Source organism: Schistocerca serialis, chromosome 6 (assembly GCF_023864345.2).
Source record: "Schistocerca serialis cubense isolate TAMUIC-IGC-003099 chromosome 6, iqSchSeri2.2, whole genome shotgun sequence".
NCBI classification, from domain to species: domain Eukaryota; kingdom Metazoa; phylum Arthropoda; class Insecta; order Orthoptera; family Acrididae; genus Schistocerca; species Schistocerca serialis.
Window position 1 is genome coordinate 632,297,099 of NC_064643.1, and position 9,296 is coordinate 632,306,394.

Sequence of the window (9,296 nt, forward strand, 5' to 3'; positions counted from 1 at the left end):
CAATTGCTAATAGAAAACCATGGTAATTTAAAAAGTAATCAATCGCATATGTTAGCTGATACCACCTTTGAAAACTGGGCCAAATGCTACTATATATTTACTAAGATGGTATCTGTTCTGTCGGAGATGTCCGAAAGAACAGATACTATCTTAGTAAATATATAGTTAAGGCTCACCGGCCACTTGACCATCTTCTTCTTCTGTGCGAGTGCACAAACAGTGCCCGAACTCTTACGGGAATCGGCAACGCGCCGCGAGTAATGAGTATAATGGGCGGGGGCACTACGAATGTAGCGCGGGACAATACGTTGAGAATGTGGGTTTCGCGGGAGGCATGGCAGAGACAAATCCCTGCAGACGCGCCACCCTCTGTGCCCTCGGTGGCTCATATGGATAGAGCGTCTGCCATGTAAGCAGGAGATCCCGGGTTCGAGTCCCGGGCGGGGGACACATTTTCATCTGTCCCCATTGACATATGTCAACGCCTCTAAGCAGCTAAGGGTATTCATTTCATTGTAATTCCAAATGCTTCTGTCATCTAGGCCTAAATAATTGTTTAAACAGTGTAAGTAGGCTGTTTAAGTTTTTATATTAGTAACGCCACGTAGCGCTCTGTATGTGCTGTGTGCAGTCTGTGGCTGGTTTGCATTGTTGTTGGAATGTCTGCCATTGTAGTGTTGGGCAGCTGGATGTGAACAGCGCGCAAGCTTTGCGCAGTTGGAGGTGAGCCGCCAGCAGTGGTGGATGTGGGGAGAGAGATGGCGGAGTTTTGAAATTTGTAAGACTGGACGTCATGAACTGCTATATATATTATGACCATTAAGGTAAATACATTGTTTGTTCTCTATTGAAATCTTTAATTTCCGTTGGAAGGACAACACTACTTCTTCAAGACTGCATGGAAATCCACTACTTCTGTGTGCATTTTCTTCTACTGCTCAGACTTTGAGAAAAACACTGCTATTTTACTGTGATGAACGATCAGGATTGTCTTTATGGACTGTGAGAAAATTTTAGCTTTTGACCAACATTGTATCAATAAGTATGTGCATTTGATTTCTTTGTTATTGTAACTATGAAAATTTTTTTCAAATCAGTATTGGCCACTGCCCAAAACAATTTGCAAAATTTTTTGTGGGGAGCATGGGGGCTATGTAAGTAGGCTGTTTAAGTTTTTATATTAGTAACGCCACGTAGCGCTCTGTATGTGCTGTGTGCAGTCTGTGGCTGGTTTGCATTGTTGTCTGCCATTGTAGTGTTGGGCTGCTGGATGTGAACAGCGCGCAAGCGTTGCGCAGTTGGAGGTGAGCCGCCAGCAGTGGTGGATGTGGGGAGAGAGATGGCGGAGTTTTGAAATTTGTAAGACTGGACGTCATGAACTGCTATATATATTATGACTATTAAGGTAAATACATTATTTGTTCTCTATTAAAATCTTTCTTTTGCTAACTATCCCTATCAGTAGTTAGTGCCTTCCGTAGTTTGAATCTTTTATTTAGCTGGCAGTAGTGGCGCTCGCAGTATTGCAGTAGCTTGAGTAACGAAGATTTTTGTGAGGTAAGTGATTTGTGAAATGTACAGGTTAATGTTAGTCAAGGCCATTCTTTTGTAGGGATTACTGAAAGTCAGATTGCGTTGTGCTACAAAAAATATTGTGTGTCAGTATAAGCACAGTCATGTATAATTGTTCAAAGGAGACGTTTCAACAGTATTGTCCCGTAGAGGAAGGTGTAAGTAGATTAATGACGAACACTAACTTCACTTAACGGAGTTTTATTCAGCACTTGCACGTACAAGAGCGCGGAGCGAACTGCCTCCGGCCAGAACACCTACAGTATATATACAGCTACAAAACATTCCAGTACAGTGATTCTTGACATTTGTGGATACTTCTAGAATGTACTCGAACCGAACATAGAAATTAAAATTTCACCATTGAGGCGAATTTTGAACTCACGACCCTCCATGAAACAGTTTAATAACATGCCCAGTACGCTACGGTGCTACTCAGCTTCCTGAGTGACTTTGCTCCCTCCTTCAGTGAAGAGGGTCTCGGTGTTACGTCCTCCTAATCCGGGAACGAGTCATCGGTCATGCATACTCCGACTCCCGCTGAATGATGCTCGCCGTGGCGGTGATCTTAGAACTTCTTTTGCCGCTACGCTCTTCATCACCTTTCCGCTTGTTGCCTGGCACTGGAGCTTCGATTTACGCTGGGTGGCAGAATCCTTGCAGGGCTTCATTCGAAGGTCGTAGGCCGTATCTCTGACCTTTCGTCGTCTTGAGTTGGGCTCGAAATCTTCAACTTCATAAGTAACATCAGACAACTGACTTACAACCCTATAAGGTCCAAAGTAGCACCTGAGGACCTTTTCAGAGAGACCAACCTTCCGAACAGGAGTGAAGATCCAGACGAGGTTACCAGGCTGGTAGACAACAGGGCGGTGGCTCGCGTCATACCTTCGGCGATCGTTTTCTTGAGCCTGCAGCGCGCGGAGTCGAGCTAACTGCCGAGCTTCCTCAGCTCTGGTTAACACCTGGCCGATGTAGTCGTCGTCCACGTCATCAGAATGCAACGGAAACACAGAGTCCATCGTCGTAGTCGCCTCACACCTATGTACCAGGAAAAATGGCGTGAATCCTGTGGTGTCTTGTTTGGCGGTGTTGTAGGCAAACGTCACGAAAGTTAGGACCTCATTCCAGTTGCTCTGCTCAACGTTGATGAACATTGTTAGCATATCGGCCAACGTCTTATTAAGGCGTTCAATAATCCCGTTAGTTTGTGGATGGTTAGCAGTCGTCGTGTGATGAGTAATGTTGCACCGTCGGTTTATCTCTGTCACAAGATTCGATTGAAAACTTTCCCTCGATCCGTAATTAACGACCGTGGGGCACCGTGTTTTAGTACAATGTCTTCTACGATGAATTTGGCTACCTCTAATGCTTCGGCTGTTTTAACGGCTTTTGTATTGGCAAAGCGCGTCAGATAATCAGTGCAAACAATAATCCATCTATTGCCACTTGCAGACGTTGGAAGTCATCCGAGGAGGTCAATCCCAACACGCTGGAAAAGCGTATCGGCTGGTGGAATTGGTATGAATCGGCCAGGTGGTTTCTGAGGAACTGCCTTTCTCCTCTTCGACTCTCGACATTGCGACACATAGTGACAAACACTCCTAAATAAACCTGGCCAGAAAAATCTCTTGCGGATCCTATCGAATGTCTTAATATATCCTAAATGTCCGGCCTCAGGTGTGTCATGGAATTTCTTTAGAACATCTAAGTGCATGTGTTTAGGAATCACTGGACCTCTTTGCAAACGGAACAAAGTTTAACTTCATAAGTAGTCCATTAACTACCTTAAATTGTCCTTTCACATCCTCTGACCGATTTAAGGCAAGCATAATTTGAGATATCTTGGCGTCCTTCTACTGGTCACCAGAGACATCCTGGAGTGCACAGAGACAGTCACTATCTTCATAATAGTCTTGATGGTCTATCACAGGATTTCTTGAGAGACAGTGGGCATCTTGGTGTCTTCTTCCACTTTTGTACACCTTGGTAATGTCATACTGTTGAAGACGTAGTGTCCACCTGGCGAGTCGTCCTGTTGGATCCTTACGACCTGTCAACCAACAAAGTAAATGATGGTCTGTAACAACTGTGAATGGCCTTCCATAGAGATACTGTCGAAATTTGCACATGGCCTAGATCTCAACAAGACATTCTCTTTCTGTAGTTGAGTAGTTTCTCTCGGCTTTTGTAAGTGTCCTAGAAGCATAGGCTATAACCTTCCCATTTCCATCCGAAATCTGCACCAGAACAGCACCGATCCCATACCCACTGGCATCTGTGTGTCCTTCTGTAGGTGCTCTCTCATCATACAGACGATGTACAGGGCCAGTCGTCAGAGCTTTTCGCAGCACATCGAAAGAATCTTGTTGAGCACCGCCCCAGATAAATTTAGCATCGGATTTTAACAACTCTTGAAGTGGCCAGGCTTTGATACAAAAGTCTTTGATAAAACGACAGTAATAATAACACAATCCGAGGAAGCTTTTCACATCTCTAATACTTTTGGGAATAGGAAATTCCGTTATAGCTCTCACTTTTTTTGGGTTTGGCCGCGCACCTTCGTTTGACACAAGGTGCCCAAGTACTTTGATTTCTTTTGCTCCAAACAGACACTTTCTTGAATTAAGTTTCAGTCCGGCTTATTGGAGACACTTAAGAACGGCCCTCAGTCTTTTTGTGTATTCATCAAATGTCTCTGAGAACACTATAATGTCATCTAAATAACAAAGACACATCGTCCACTTCAGGTGCATTAGAAGATTATCCATCATTCGTTAAAAAGTTGTTGGAGCATTACACAAACCAAACGGCATTACCTTAAACTCATACAAGCCGTCAAGGATGATGAGTGCAGCTTTCTCACGATCAGCCCCACCTATTTCGATTTGCCAGTATCCCGAGTACATGTCCATGGTTGAGAAAAACTTAGCCCCCTTCAGACAATCTAGCGTGTCGTCAACTGGTGGGAGAGGGTAAACGTCCTTTTCAGTTATCTTGTTAAGCTTCCTGTAATCAGTACAAAAGCGCCAACTGCCATCCTTCTTCCCGACGAGAACCACTGGTGACGACCATGGGCTCTGCGAAGGCTGAATGATGTTATTATTCATCATTTTCTCTACCTCGTCGCGAATTATTCCACGATCCGTTGCTGACACACGATATGCTCTCTGCCTTATTGGTTGATGGTCTCCAGTGCAAATATGTTGCTTCACCGTCGATTTGTCTAATTTTCTCTTTACCAGTGGATTGAAGCATTCAGAGAACTCTTGAAGAATGTCAAGTAGCTTCTTCTCTTGTTCCTCAGCGAGACCTGGTGATAGATGAGCTAGAAGATTTTGTCTCGTAGTGGAAGCGTTAATTTCGCCCACAGACTCGGCATGGGAGGTTTCTATGACGCTCAGCCGTTCCGCAATTAACATCTCAGCGTTTGCTACGCACATGAGTCTTGGAAGGATCAACGGTTTTGGGCGACAGTCAACTATCCACAGTTCACCGAATCCGTTCTAAAACGAGACGACAGACGCTGGGATGACCAACTTATTCTTCAGTGGTATGCTTCTTTTCCCCCCATGAACCATAGACCTTGCCGTTGGTGGGGAGGCTTGCGTGCCTCTGCGATACAGATAGCCGTACCGTAGGTGCAACCACAACGAACGGGTATCTGTTGAGAGGCCAGACAAACGTATGGTTCCTGAAGAGGGGCATCAAACTTTTCAGTAGTTGTAGGGGCAACAGTCTGGATGATTGACTGATCTGGCCTTGTAACACTAACCAAAACGGCCTTGCCGTGCTGGTACTGCGAACGGCTGAAAGCAAGGAGAAACTACAGCCGTAATTTTTCCCGAGGGCATGCAGCTTTACTGTATGGATAAATGATGATGGCGTCCTCTTGGGGAAAATATTCCGGAGGTAAAATATTCCCCGATTCGGATCTCCGGGCGGGGACTACTCAGGAGGACGTCGTTATCAAGAGAAAGAAAACTGACATTCTACGGATCGGAGCGTGGAATGTCAGATCCATTAATCGGGCAGGTAGGTTAGAAAATTCAAAAAAGGAAATGGATAGGTTAAAGTTAGATATAGTGGGAATTACCGAAGTTCGGTGGCAGGAGGAACAAGACTTTTGGTCAGGTGAATACAGGGTTATAAATACAAAATCAAATGGGGGAATGCAGGAGTAGGTTTAATAATGAATGAAAAAAAATAGGAGTTCGGGTAAGCTACTACAAACAACATAGTGAACGCATTATTGTGGCCAAGATAGACACGAAACACACGCCTACGACAGTAGTACAAGTCTATATGCCAACTAGCTCTGCAGATGAAGAAATTGAAGAAATGTAAGATGAGATAAAAGAAATTATGCAGATAGTGAAAGGAGACGAAAATTTAATAGTCATGGGTGACTGGAATTCGATAGTAGGAAAACGAAGAGAAGGAAAGGTAGTAGGTGAATATGGACTGGGGGGAAGAAATGAAAGAGGAATCCACCTGGTAGAATTTTGCACAAAGCACAACTTAATCATAGCTAACACTCGGTTCAAGAATCATAAAAGGAGGTTGTAAACATGAAAGAAGCCTGGAGATACTGACAGGTTTGAGATAGTTTATATAATGGTAAGACAGAGATTTAGGAACCAGGTTTTAATTGTAACACATTTCCAGGGGCAGATGTGGACTCTGACCACAATCTATTGGTTATGAGCTGTAGATTAAAACTGAAGAAACTGCTAAAAGTTGGGAATTTAAGGAGATGGGACCTAGATAAACTGACTAAACCAGAGGCTGTACAGAGTTTCAGGGAGAGCATAAGGGAACAATTGACAAGAATGGGAGAAGGAAATACACTAGAAAAAGATAGGGTAGCTTTGCGGGATGAAGTAGTGAAGGTAGCAGAGATCAAGTAGGTAAAAAGACGAGGGCTAGTAGAAATCCTTCGTTGACAGAAGAAATACTGAATTTAATTGATGAAAGGAGAAAATATAAAAATGCAGTAAATGAAGCAGGCGAAAAGGAATACAAACGTCTCACAAATTGGGTTCGACAGGAAGTGCAAAATGGCTAAGCAGGCATGGCTAGAGGACAAATGTAAGGACGTAGAGGCTTATCTCACTAGGCGTAAGGCAGATACTACCTACAGGAAAATTAAGGAGACCTTTGGAGAAAAGAGAACCACTTGTATGAATATCAAGAGCTCAGATGGAAACCCAGCTCTAAGCAAAAAAAGGGAAAGCAGAAAGGTGGGAGGAGTATATAGAGGGACTATACAAGGGCGATGTACTTGAGGACAATGTTATAGAAAGGGAAGAGGATGTAGTTGAAGATGAAATGGGAGATATGATACTGCGCGAAGAATTTGATAGAGCACTGAATGACCTTAGTCGAAACAAAGCTCCAGGAGTAGACAACATTCCATTAGAACTACTGACAACCTTGGGAGAGCCAGTCCTGACAAAACTCTACCATCTGGTGACCAAGATGTATGAGACAGGCGAAAAACCCTCAGACTTTAAGAAGAATATAATAATTCCAATCCCAAAGAACGCAGGCGTTGACAGATGTGAAAATTACACAACTATCAATTTAATAAGTCACGGCTGCAAAATACTAACGCGAATTCTTTACAGACGAATGGAAAAACTGGGAAAAACCTACCTGGGGGAAGATCAGTTTGGATTCCGTAGAAATATGGGAACACGTTAGGCAATACTGAGCCTGCGACTTATCTTAGAAGCTTGATTAAGAAAAGGCAAACCTACGTTTCTAGCATTTGTAGACTACGAGAAAAATTTTGACAATGTTGACTGGAGTACTCTCTTTCAAATTCTGAAGGTGGCAGGGGTAAACTACAGGGAGCGAAAGGCTATTTACAATTTGTACAGAAACCAGATGGCAGTTATAAGAGTCGAGGGACATGAAAGGGAGCCGTGGTTGGGACGTGAGTGAGACAGGGTTGTAGCCTCTCCCCGATGTTATTCAATCTGTATATTGAGTAAGCAGTAAAGGAAACAAAAGAAAAATTCGGAGTAGGTATTAAAATCCATGGAGAAGAAATAAAATCATTGAGGTTCGCCGATGACATTGTAATTCTGTCAGAGACAGAAAGGACTTGGAAGAGCAGTTGAACGGAATGGATAGTGTCTTGAAAGAAGGATATAAGATGTTCATCAACAATAGCAAAACGAGGATAGTGGAATGTGGTTGAATTAAGTCGGGTGATGCTGAGAGAATTAGATTAGGAAATGAGACACTTCGAGTAGTAAAGGAGTTTTGCTATTGGGGTGCAAAATAACTGATGATGGTCGAAGTAGAGAGGATATAAAATGTAGACTGGCAGTGGCAAGGAAAGCGTTTCTGAAGAAGAAGAATTTGTTAACATCGAGTACAGATTTAAGTATTAGGAAGCCGTTTCTGAAAGTATTTGTATGGAGTGTAGCCACGTATGGAAGTGAAACATGGACGATAAATAGTTTGGACAAGAAGAGAATAGAAGCTTTTGAAATGTGGTGTTACAGAAGAATGCTGAAGATTAGATGCGTAGATCACATAACTAATGAGGAGGTAATTAATAGGATTGGGGAGAATAGGCATTTGTGGCACAACTTGACTAGAACAAGGGATCGGTTGGTACATGTTCTGAAGCATCAAGGGATCACCAATTTAGTATTGGAGGGCAGCGTGGAAGGTAAAAATCGTAGAGGGAGACCAAGAGATGAATACACTAAACAGATTCAGAAGGATGTAGGTTGCAGTAGGTACTGGGAGATGAAGAAGCTTGCACAGGATATAGTAGCATGGAGAGCTGCATCAAACCAGTCTCAGGACTGAAGACCACAACAACAACATGCTTCTTTTACATTCCAATACAAGATCCATGGGTTGATGCATGGCATGACACGGGACAGCTACACTACTGGCCATTAAAATTGCTACACCAAGAAGAAATGCAGATGATAAACGGGTATTCATTGGACAAATGTATTATACTAGAACTGACATGTGATTACATTTTTACGCAATTTGGGTGCATAGATTCTGAGAAATCAGTACTCAGAACAACCACCTCTGGCCGTAATAACCACACGATACCACAGTTCATCAAGAGTAGTGACTGGTGTATTGTGACGAGCCAGTTGCTCGGCCACCATTAACCAGACGTTTTCAATTGGTGAGAGATCTGGAGATTGTGCTCGCCAGGGCAGCAGGCGAACATTTTCTGTATCCAGAAAGGCCCATACAGGACCTGCAACATGCGGTCGTGCATTATCCTGCTGAAATGTAGGGTTTCACAGGGATCGAACGAAGGGTAGAGCCACGGGTAGTAACACATCTGAAATGTAACGTCCACTGTTCAAAGTGCCGTCAATGGGAACAAGAGGTGACCGAGACATGTAACCAATGGCACCCCATACCATCACGCCGGGTGATACGCCAGTATGGCGATGATGAATACGCGCTTCCAATGTGCGTTCACCGCGATGTCGCCAAACACGGATGCGACCATCATGATGCTGTAAAGATTATCTGGATTCATCCGAAAAAATGACGTTTTGCCATTCGTGCACCCAGGTTCACAACAACGTTTCACCAGGAAACGCCGATCAACTGCTGTTTGTGTATGAGAAATCGGTTGGAAACTTTCCTCATGTCAGCACTTTCTAGGTGTCGCCACAGGTGCCAACCTTGTGTGTATGCCCTGAAAAGCTAATAATTTGCATATC

The 9,296-nt window shown here is 43.6% G+C and overlaps 1 non-coding gene across 1 annotated transcript; it reads left to right on the top strand.

The window, feature by feature from the left end:
• Positions 1-374: 374 nt before the first annotated feature.
• On the top strand, positions 375-448 carry Trnat-ugu (transfer RNA threonine (anticodon UGU)). The gene has a single exon. It is a non-coding gene; the product is annotated as a tRNA-Thr (tRNA).
• The last annotated feature ends 8,848 nt before the right edge of the window (positions 449-9,296 follow it).